This window comes from Arachis hypogaea, chromosome 3 (genome assembly GCF_003086295.3).
Source record: "Arachis hypogaea cultivar Tifrunner chromosome 3, arahy.Tifrunner.gnm2.J5K5, whole genome shotgun sequence".
NCBI classification, from domain to species: Eukaryota; Viridiplantae; Streptophyta; class Magnoliopsida; order Fabales; family Fabaceae; genus Arachis; species Arachis hypogaea.
The window spans coordinates 52,181,603-52,192,854 of record NC_092038.1 but is presented as its reverse complement, the minus strand read 5'-3'; positions in this window follow the sequence as shown (position 1 = coordinate 52,192,854).

The following is an 11,252-nucleotide window of genomic DNA, read 5'->3' as shown; positions in this document are numbered from 1 at the left end:
ATTTTATTGTTCTATGATGTTTGGGTATTGAGATGTTGTGTATGGGTATGATGATTGTGGCTTAGGTTGTGTATATGTGAATATTGGAGTTTGATTGGTGATTTTGAAAAGCTTGAAAAAGGGATTTGGTGGTGAAAAATCTGTTCTTGGAGGTGTTGAGGCCTTGAGAGCTTGTGGATAAGTGATTTGGAAGTGCTCTGGTTGAGCTTGGAAAATCAGCTAAGGTTTGGTTTCGGTTTTCCGTATCTAATATGTAATGTGGTAGGAAATACTTAGGCTAGAGGCCCTAAGATAGGCATTGAATGGTTGATGTTATTGAATGATTGAGATATATGATGTGGTCATATATGTGATGATGATTAATGATGCCTTGGTGGTATGATGTATGAGAAATATGCATGTTGTGATATATGCTTGATGATTGGTTATGGTTGAATTGTGGGTTGAACCATGTTGATGGTGAATATGATATTGATTATGTACAAAGATGATTTATTGGAATTGGTGTTGTTGAGAATTGGCATAAGGAAGAGTATATGATATGTCAATATGTTTGAGTTTGAGCCACTTGGGTAAAGTGGGTTAAAATGATGAGATAGTGATTTTGATAAATTGTGGTAAAGTGTCAATGTGTGAGTTGAGGAGGCTTGATGTTGAAATTGATATATTTTGATTGATTTCAAAGAAAAGGGACGAAAATGGCATGTTTTGATTGATTTTGAAAAGAGTTGAATATAGCTTGTTTTGAAAATGGCATGTTGTGATTTTGTATGAAAAACATGGTTTTTGGGCATACTTTGACGGGACATAACTTGGACTACGGATCTCTGTTTTGTACCAAATCTATTTAGAAATGAAATTGGATCCGGGATGTCCCTGTCGTTCGAAGAACGGGTGAAAAACGATTTAAAATGAGGAAGTTATGTCCGTCGGAAGATTGGGGGTTGAAACTGTGAATTCTGCAGCTTTTAACTTAGAAATATTTTTAGCAGAATGACCCCCCCCGTTCTTCTCGAAAGCGCCATCCACGCGTGCGCGTGATGTGCACGGGCGCGCCGATGTGCTGCACCCAATGCCCAGCCATTTTCCAGAGAGTTATGCCAGAACTGTGCCAGTTTTGTGCCTGGGGCACGAGAGTACCCACGCGTACGTGTGGTTGACGCGTGCGCGTCGTTTGACTAGTTTTCAATCCACGCGTTAGCGTGCATGACGCTTACGTGTCGATGAGTTTTCGAGGCCATCCACGCGTGCACGTGGAGCGCGCGTACGCGTGGACCTGTTTTCATCCCAAAGTTGATTTTTGAGTTTTTAAAGCCAAATTTCATACTTCTAAGCCTCTGATCTCGCCACTTATATCTTAAATCATTATGATATGTCTAGCTATGAGAAGAAAGGCTAGTGAATGTGGTAACTTGCGAGTGAAGCAAGGGGAAAATGAATGATCATTGAGGATCAAGCATGATTATGTGAGATGCGGAGGATGGTGGTGGAAGTGCTTGTTATACCATGGGCCGAAAGGCCGTATTTATTAATGAGATGGCTGGTTATGGATTTAACCGTGATGCCAATGGGCTGGTTATGGATTTAACCGTGAGCTGGATGGCTAGATTATTGCCGTGTTACGGCGGAGCCATGATTATGGCCATGTATAAATGCATATATGTTGTTGAATGAATTGTGAATGTTGCACTTCCACTGTTGGAGATAAGAATTTCCCTGGGAGGAAGCAGTGGCTAGCCACCACGTGCTCCAGGTTGAGACTCGAAGCTCTTTTGACCCTATGTCATAAGTGTGGCCGGGCACTGTGAAAGACCCGGATGAGCTCGCCCCCGTAAATATTCACCAGTGAAGGTGATGGATATAGATCATGATTATGATCAAGTTTATGACGAGTATAACTCGAGTTGGGATGCGTGACAGAGGGACAGTCCAATGGTTAGCTACCAGGATTTGTCGGGTTGGCTCTATAACCGACAGATGATATCATCAGCCACTAGGGACAGGTGATGAGTGGATATTTTATACGCTTTTTGGGGGTAATTTCATGTAGAGTTTAGTATGTTTTAATTAGTTTTTAGTAGAATATTATTAGTTTTTAGGCAAAAATCATATTTCTAGACTTTACTATGAGTTTGTGTGTTTTTCTGTGATTTCAGGTAATTTCTGGCTGAAATTGAGGGAGCTGAGCAAAAATCTGAGTTAGGCTGAAAAAGGACTGCTGATGCTGTTGGATCCTGACCTCCCTGCACTCGGAATGGATTTTTTGGAGCTACAGGAGTCCAATTGGCGTGCTCTCAACGGCGTTGGAAAGTAGACATCCAGGGCTTTTCATCAATATATAATAGTCCATACTTTGCGCGAAGATAGACGACGTAACTTGGCGTTGAACGCCAAGTACATGCTGCTGTCTGGAGTTAAACGCCAGAAACACGTCATGATCCGGAGTTGAACGCCCAAAACACGTTATAACTTGGAGTTCAACTCCAAGAAAAGCCTCAGCTCGTGGATAGCTTTAGTCTCAGCCCCAGAACACACCAAGTGGGCCCCAGAAGTGGATTTCTGCACCAATTATCTTAGTTTACTCATATTCTGTAAACCTAGGTTACTAGTTTACTATTTAAACAACTTTTAGAGACTTATCTTGTACCTCATGACATTTTCAGATCTGAATTTTATACACTTTGACGGCATGAGTCTCTAAACTCCATTGTTGGGGGTGAGGAGCTCTGCAGCGTCTCGATGAATTAATGCAATTGTTTCTATTTCTCCATTCAACGTGTGTGTTCCTATCTAAGATGTTCATTCGCGCTTAATTATGAAGAAGGTGATGATCCGTGACACTCATCACCTTCCTCAATCCATGAACGTGTGCCTGACAACCACCTTCGTTCTACATCAGATTGAATGAGCTTCTCTTAGATTCTTTAATCAGAATCTTCGTGGTATAAGCTAGATTGATGGCGGCATTCATGAGAATCCGGAAAGTCTAAACCTTGTCCGTGGTATTCCGAGTAGGATTCCGGGATTGAATGACTGTGACGAGCTTCAAACTCCTGAAGGCTGGGCGTTAGTGACAGACGCAAAAGAATCATTGGATTCTATTCCAACCTGATTGAGGACCGACAGATGATTAGCCGTACTGTGACATAGCATTTGGACCATTTTCACTGAGAGGATGGGAAGTAGCCATTGACAACGGTGACACCCTACATACAGCTTGCCATGGAGAGAACTTTGCACTTTTCCATGGATGGAATATTACATTACAGGAATAAATCAGACAAAGCATCTCCAAAACTCCAACATATTCTCCATTACTGCATAACAAGTATTTATTTTATGCCCTTTTCCCTTTCTTCACTGAACTTGAAAAACATTGTTGTTGGCATCCTGACTAAGAATAATAAGATAAACATAGCTTGCTTCAAACCAACAATCTCCGTGGGATTCGACCCTTACTCACGTAAGGTATTACTTGGACGACCCAGTGCACTTGCTGGTTAGTTGTGCGGATTGCAAAAAGTGTTATTGCAATTTCGTGCACCAAGTTTTTGGCGCCGTTGCCGGGGATTGTTCGAGTTTGAACAACTAAAGGTTTATTTTATTTCTTAGATTAGGAATAATTTATTTTTATTGTTATAGAGTCATTAAATCCTGATAGGATAGTTTCTTTTCAAAAATTTCTTTTCAAAAATTTTATTTTTCTTAATTAATTGTTAATTTTTCATGAGTTTAGTGTCTTGTTCTAAGTTTGATGTTAATTGCATGTTTTATATTTTTCTTTAAATTTTCGAACTTGTGTTCTTTGTTCTTCATTGATCTTCAAGTTGTTCTTGTTTATTTTTCTTGTTTGATCTTGAGTTTTTTCTTGTTTAGTGTCTTTTCTTGTTTTTCTTGTGCTTTTTCAAAACATTAACTTTCAAAAATTATACTTTATCCATAAATATAATACATCTTTAAAATCAACACTGAAGTTACTGCCCAATTGGCTGGAGCATTAGTAGTTGTTCTTGATAATTGGGTATCTTCTTTAAAAAAAATCTTTTTCAAAAATAATTTTTCTTTGATTGAATCTTGTGCCAAACTCTAAGTTTGGTGTTTTCTTGTTAATTTTTCTTTAATTTTTGAAAATTTGTCTTGGTTCTAAAAATTTTAAGTTTGGTGTTCTTTCTTTTGTTCTTGGTGTTCTTGTGAATCTTCAAGGTGTTCTTGAGTCTTTCTTGTGTTTTGATCTTAAAATTTTTAGGTTTGGTGTTCCTTGGTGTTTTCCCTCCAAAATTTTCGAAAATAAGGAGCATTAGATCTAAAAATTCTAATTCTTGTGTCTTTTGTGTGTTTTTCTCTTTCATCATAAAATTCAAAATTAAAAAAAAATATATCTTTTCTAACTAATTTTGAACTACATTTTCGAAAATTTTATATAAAAATTTAGATTTCAATTTCAAAATATTTTCAATTTCTTTTATTTATTTTGTTTTTATTTTATTTTATAAAATAAATTTTTATAAAATAAATAATATCAACATACATACCATCTCCTTTATTCCATCATGGAACTAAGTGGAAATGAACAGTCCAGGAGGACTCTGGGGTCATATGCTAACCCCACTACTGCTTTATATGGGAGTAGTATCTGTATACCCTCCATTGGAGTTCGTAGCTTTGAGTTGAATCCTCAGCTCATTATCATGGTGCAGCAAAGTTGCCAGTATTCCGGTCTTCCACAGGAAGAACCTACAGAGTTTCTGGCACAATGTTTGCAAATTGCTGACACAGTACATGATAAGGAAATAGATCAGGATGTCTACAGATTACTACTGTTTCCATTTGTTGTAAAAGATCAAGCTAAGAGGTGGTTAAATAACCAACCTAAGAACAGCATAAAAACATGAAAACAGCTGTCAGAAAAATTCCTGAATCACTATTTCCCTCCAAAACGGATGACACAGCTAAGACTAAGCATCCAAGGCTTCAAACAAGGAGATAATGAATCCCTCTATGATGCCTGGGAGAGATACAGAGAGATGCTAAGAAAATGCCCCTCTGAAATGTTTTCAGAGTGGGTGCAATTAGACATCTTCTACTATGGGCTTACAGAAAAAGCTCAGATTTCTCTAGACCACTCAGCTAGTGGATCTGTACATATGAGAAAAACAATTGAAGAAGCTCAAGAGCTTATCGATACAGTTGCCAGAAATCAGCATATGTACCTAAGCAGTGAATCATCCATGAAAGAAGAAGCTAAAGCAGTAACTGCTGAACTCAGTCCTGTGGATCAGGCTAATGAATTCAATCAGCAATTAGACTTTCTAACCCAGCAGCTAGCCGAATTCAAGGAAATACTACAGGAAACAAGAATGGCTAACAGGAATATGGAAGTACAGTTAAAGCAAACAGAAAGACAACTGTCAAAACAAATAGCAGAAGAATGCCAAGCAGTTCAATTAAGAAGTGGGAAAATAATAAATACCTCACTTCAAAGCAGCAGGAAGCCAAGAAATGAATAAATGGCTACTCAAAATCCCTCTGAGGACAATCAGAGCCCAGAGAGGAATAAGGCTGGCGCTGAACGCCCAGACCATGCTCATTTCTAGCGTTCAACGCCAGAAACAAGCATGAATCCGGCATTAAACGCCCAAGGGGAGCACAGTTCTGGCGTTCAGATGCCAGTAACAAATAAGGAGTTGGCGTCTAACGCCACTCCAGCTTCCACCCCTGGCATTCAAACGCCAATGGGGGATCAGTTACATACAAGTGTTGATAACAACCTTCCTAAAAAGGCTTCCCAACCCACTTCTGTAGGTAATAAACCTGCAGCAACTAAGGTTGAGGAATATAAAGCCAAAATTCCTTATCCTCAAAAACTCCGCCAAGCGGAACAGGATAAGCAATTTGCTCGCTTTGCAGACTATCTCAGGACTCTTGAAATAAAGATTCCGTTTGCAGAAGCACTTGAGCAAATACCTTCCTATGCTAAGTTCATGAAAGAGATCCTAAGTCATAAGAAGGATTGGAGGGAGACTGAAAAAGTTTACCTCACTGAAGAATGCAGTGCAGTCATTCTGAAAAGCTTACTTGAGAAGCTTAAAGATCCCGGGAGCTTTATGATACCATGTACATTAGAGGGTACTTGTACCAAGCAAGCTTTATGTGACCTTGGGACAAGTATCAACCTAATACCTGCATCTACTATCAGAAAGCTTGGTTTGACTGAAGAAATCAAACCAACCAGGATATGTCTTCAACTTGCCGATGGCTCCATTAAATACCCATCAGGCGTGATTGAAGACATGATTGTCAAGGTTGGGCCATTTGCCTTTCCTACTGACTTTGTGGTGCTGGAAATGGAGGAGCACAAGAGTGCAACTCTCATTCTAGGAAGACCTTTCCTAGTAACTGGCCAAACCCTCATTGATGTCCAAAAAGGGGAAGTAACCTTGAGAGTCAATGAGGAGGAGTTCAAGTTGAATGTTGTCAAAGCCATGCAACATCCAGACACCCCAAATGACTGCATGAGTGTTGATATTATTGACTCTCTGGTAAGAGAGGTCAATATGGCTAAGAGTCTCGAATCAGAGCTAGAGGACATCCTTAAAGATGTTCAGCCTGATCTGGAGGAATCAGAGAGAATAGTAGAACCTCTGAAAATCCCTCAGGAAGAGGAGAAACCTCCTAAACCCGAGCTCAAACCATTACCACCATCCCTAAAATATGCATTCCTGGGAGAAGGTGAGACCTTTCCTATAATCATAAGCTCTACCTTAGAGCCACAGGAAGAGAAAGCACTAATTCAAGTGCTAAGGACACACAAGACAGCTCTTGGGTGGTCCATCAGTGATCTCAATGGCATTAGCCCAGCCAGATGCATGCACAAGATCTTACTGGAGGGTGACGCCAAGCCAGTAGTTCAACCACAAAGGCGGCTGAATCCAGCCATGAAGGAGGTGGTGCAGAAAGAGGTCACTAAGTTACTAGAGGCTGGGATTATTTATCCTATTTCTAATAGCCCCTGGGTAAGCCCTGTCCAAGTCGTCCCTAAGAAAGGTGGCATGACAGTAGTTCATAATGAAAAAAATGAACTGGTTCCTACAAGAACAGTTACTGGGTGGCGTATGTGTATTGATTATAGAAGGCTCAATACAGCTACCAGAAAGGATCATTTTCCTTTACCATTCATAGACTAGATGCTAGAAAGACTGGCAGATCATGAATACTACTGCTTCCTGGATGGATATTCAGGTTATAATCAAATTGCAGTAGATTCAAAAGATCAAGAGAAAACAGCATTCACATGTCCATCTGGAGTATTTGCATACAGAAGGATGCCATTTGGCCTGTGCAATGCACCTGCAACCTTTCAGAGGTGCATGCTCTCAATTTTCTCTGATATGGTGGAAAAATTCCTGGAAGTCTTCATGGATAACTTTTCAGTATTTGGAGACTCATTCAGCTCTTGTCTTGACCATCTAGCACTTGTTCTAAAGAGATGCCAATAGACTAACCTTGTTTTAAACTAGGAAAAATGTCACTTTATGGTGACTGAAGGAATTGTCCTTGGGCACAAAATCTCGAACAAGGGAATAGAGGTAGATCAAGCTAAGGTAGAGGTAATTTAAAAATTACCACCACCTGCCAATGTTAAGGCAATCAGAAGCTTTCTGGGGCATGCAGGATTCTATAGGAGGTTTATAAAGGATTTTTCAAAAATCGCCAAACCTCTGAGCAACCTGCTAGCTGCTGACACGCCATTTGTCTTTGATAAAGAGTGTCTGCAGGCATTTGAGACTCTGAAAGCTAAATTGGTCACAACACCAATCATTTCTGCACCAGACTGGACATTACCATTTGAATTGATGTGTGATGCCAATGACCATGCCATTGGTGCAGTATTGGGACAGAGGCATGACAAGCTTTTGCACGTCATTTACTATGCCAGCCGTGTTCTAAATGACGCACAGAAGAATTACACAACCACAGAAAAGAGCTACTTGCAGTGGTTTACGCCATTGACAAATTCAGATCCTATTTAGTAGGATCAAAAGTGATTGTGTACACTGATCATGCTGCTCTTAAATATCTACTCACAAAGCAGGATTCAAAACCCAGACTCATCAGATGGGTGTTGCTTCTGCAAGAGTTTGATATAGAAATAAGAGACAGAAAACGGACAGAGAATCAAGTAGCAGATCACCTGTCCCGAATAGAGCCAGTAGAAGGGACGTCCCTCCCTCTTACTGAGATCTCTGAAACCTTTCCGGATGAGCAACTCTTTGCCATTCAGGAAGTGCCATGGTTTGCAGATATTGCAAACTACAAGGCAGTGAGATTCATACCCAAAGAGTACAGTAGGCTGCAATCAAAGAAATTGATCACAGATGCATAGTACTATCTTTGGGATGAACCATATCTCTTCAAGAGATGTGCAGACGGAGTGATCCGTAGATGTGTGCCTAAGGAAGAAGCACAAAAGATTCTATGGCACTGCCATGGATCACAGTATGGAGGACATTTTGGAAGTGAGCGAACAGCCACAAGAGTCCTCCAATGTGGCTTCTACTGGCCTACTCTCTATAAAGATTCCCGAGCGTTTGTACTTAATTGTGACAGTTGCCAAAGATCTGGCAACCTACCTCACAGTTATGCCATGCCTCAACAAGGGATCTTGGAGATTGAGTTGTTTGATGTATGGGGTATTGACTTCATGGGACCATTCCCACCATCATACTCAAACATTTACATTCTGGTGGCAGTGGATTATGTATCCAAATGGGTAGAGGCTATTGCAACACCCACTAATGACACTAAAACAGTGTTAAAATTCCTCCAGAAACACATCTTCAGCAGATTTGGTACCCCTAGAGTATTAATCAGTGATGGGGGCACTCATTTCTGCAATAAATAGCTTTACTCTGCTTTGGTTCGTTATGGAGTTAGCCACAGGGTAGCTACTCTATATCACCCACAGACTAATGGGCAAGATGAAGTCTCAAACAGAGAACTCCAAAGAATCCTGGAACGGACTGTAATTAACCGTAGAAGGGATTAGGCAAGAAGCTTGGATGATGCTCTGTGGGCATACAGAACAGCATTCAAGACCCCTATAGGGACCTCTCCATACCAGCTTGTGTATGGAAAGGCATGTCACTTGCCAGTGGAACTGGAGCATAAGGCCTACTGGGCAACCAGATTCCTGAACCTTGATGCCAAGTTAGCTGGAGAAAAACGATTGCTCCAGTTAAATGAGCTAGAGAAATTTAGACTTAATGCTTTTGAAAATGCAAAAATTTACAAAGAGAAAGCAAAAAGATGGCATGATAAGAAACTTTCATCCAAAGTCTTTGAGTCGGGACAGAAAGTTCTGCTATTCAATTCTAGGCTCAAATTATTCCCCGGGAAATTAAAGTCCCGGTGGAGAGGTCCATATATGATTACAAGTGTATCACCATATGGATACGTAGAGCTTCAGGATAATGACTCTAACAAAAAGTTCAGTTAATGGACAAAGAATTAAACATTATCTTGAAAGTAATCTTGAGCAAGAATGCTCAAAACTGAGACTTGATTAGAGCTCAGTAATAGTCCAGCTAAAGACAATAAAGAAGCGCTTGCTGGGAGGCAACCCAGCCATTTACAAAGTTTATTTACTAATTAAATAAATTTCCTTTTCTTTACAGGTATGTGTCAAGTATCTTCAAAAGGTAAAATAGCAATTGTTTGAGTTCACAGAGTTACAGGGGAATCTGGAAGCTCACTAGCGTGGAAAAGCCAGTGAGAAACGTTTTGGGCGTTGAACGCCCAAAAGAAGCATCCACTAGGCGTTCAACGCCAGTAAGGGTAGCCATCTGGGCGTTAAACGCCAGAAAGGAGCATCTTCTGGGCGTTGAACGCCAGAAAGAAGCACCTTCTGGGCGTTTAACGCCAGATTGACAGCGTCCTGGGCGTTCAGAAAAACGCCCAGTGACAAAGGACTTCCTGGCGTTCAACGCCAGAAATAAGCAACAGCTGGGCGTTGAACGCCCAGAAGAAGCATCAATTGGGCTTTAAACGCCCAAAACATGCAGCGTTTGAGCGTTTAACGCCAGGATGGTGGGGAGGAGGTAAAATTCGTTTTTCTTCAAAAATTTTCTAATTTTTATGTTTTAATTCATGATTTTTTGCATAAACATGTTTCCAAATATCATCCTTCAATTTCAAAAATTTTAATCCTAATTTCTAAAATCTCTAATTTCTGAAATCCCTATTTCAAAGATTTTACATGCATATATTCTCCCTGATTTTGTCAGGATGGGTATGAACAATCTTTCCTCTGACTAAGGTCCGATGGTCATAGAGGGCAGCTCCAATTATTCTTTGCCTGTCTGTCTGCCATAGATTAGCATAGAACTCATGAACCATGTTCCTTCCTACTTTCGTTTCAGGATTAGCTAGGATTTCCCAGTTCCTGTTTCGAATTTGTTCTTGGATCTCCGGATATTCATCTTCTTTCAGATCAAACTTGACTTTCGGGATCACTGATCTGTGACTCATTATTTTGTAATAATGGTCTGAATGTTCTTTAGTTAAGAACTTCCCTTGATTCCAAAGTGGCTTTGGAATATTCTCTTTCTTGCCTCTTGGGTTGGGTTGTTTTTCTTTAGGGGCCATGATCAAAGTGAGAATGTTTTTGTGATCACGGATAAGCACACCAAACTTAGAGGTTTGCTTGTCCTCAAGCAAAAGAAAAGAGAGAAGAGGAATAGGAGGAGACCAAGTGTGGAATGGTGGATGATGAGAGGGGCGCCGAAAGTGGATATAAAGGGAGGGGGTGGGTATTCGAAAATAAGAAAAAGATATAAGATAAAAGATATGATTTATAAAAGATAAATATGACAAGAAAAGGATATAATTTAAAAAGATATGAATGATATTTAAAAATAAATTTGAAATTTATAATTTGAAAAAGATTTTAAAAGATAATTAAGTTGGGAAAGAGCTTGGAAAAAGAGTTAGATTGGATTGAAAATCAATTGTCTTTATGGATTAAGATGAGGGTAAATAAAGGTCTGGACAAGATTCTAGAGGATATATGCATCCCCGAAGCCAGGTGGACCACCAGCACGACTGGCATCCCAAATCAACTCAAAAGAGAAGATCTCAAACCAGTAGCCAGAGGCTGGCTGGATTTCATTGGGCGTTCCATATTGCCCACCAGCAACCGTTCTGAAGTTACCATTAAAAGAGCAGTGATGATTCACTGCATCATGTTGGGAAAA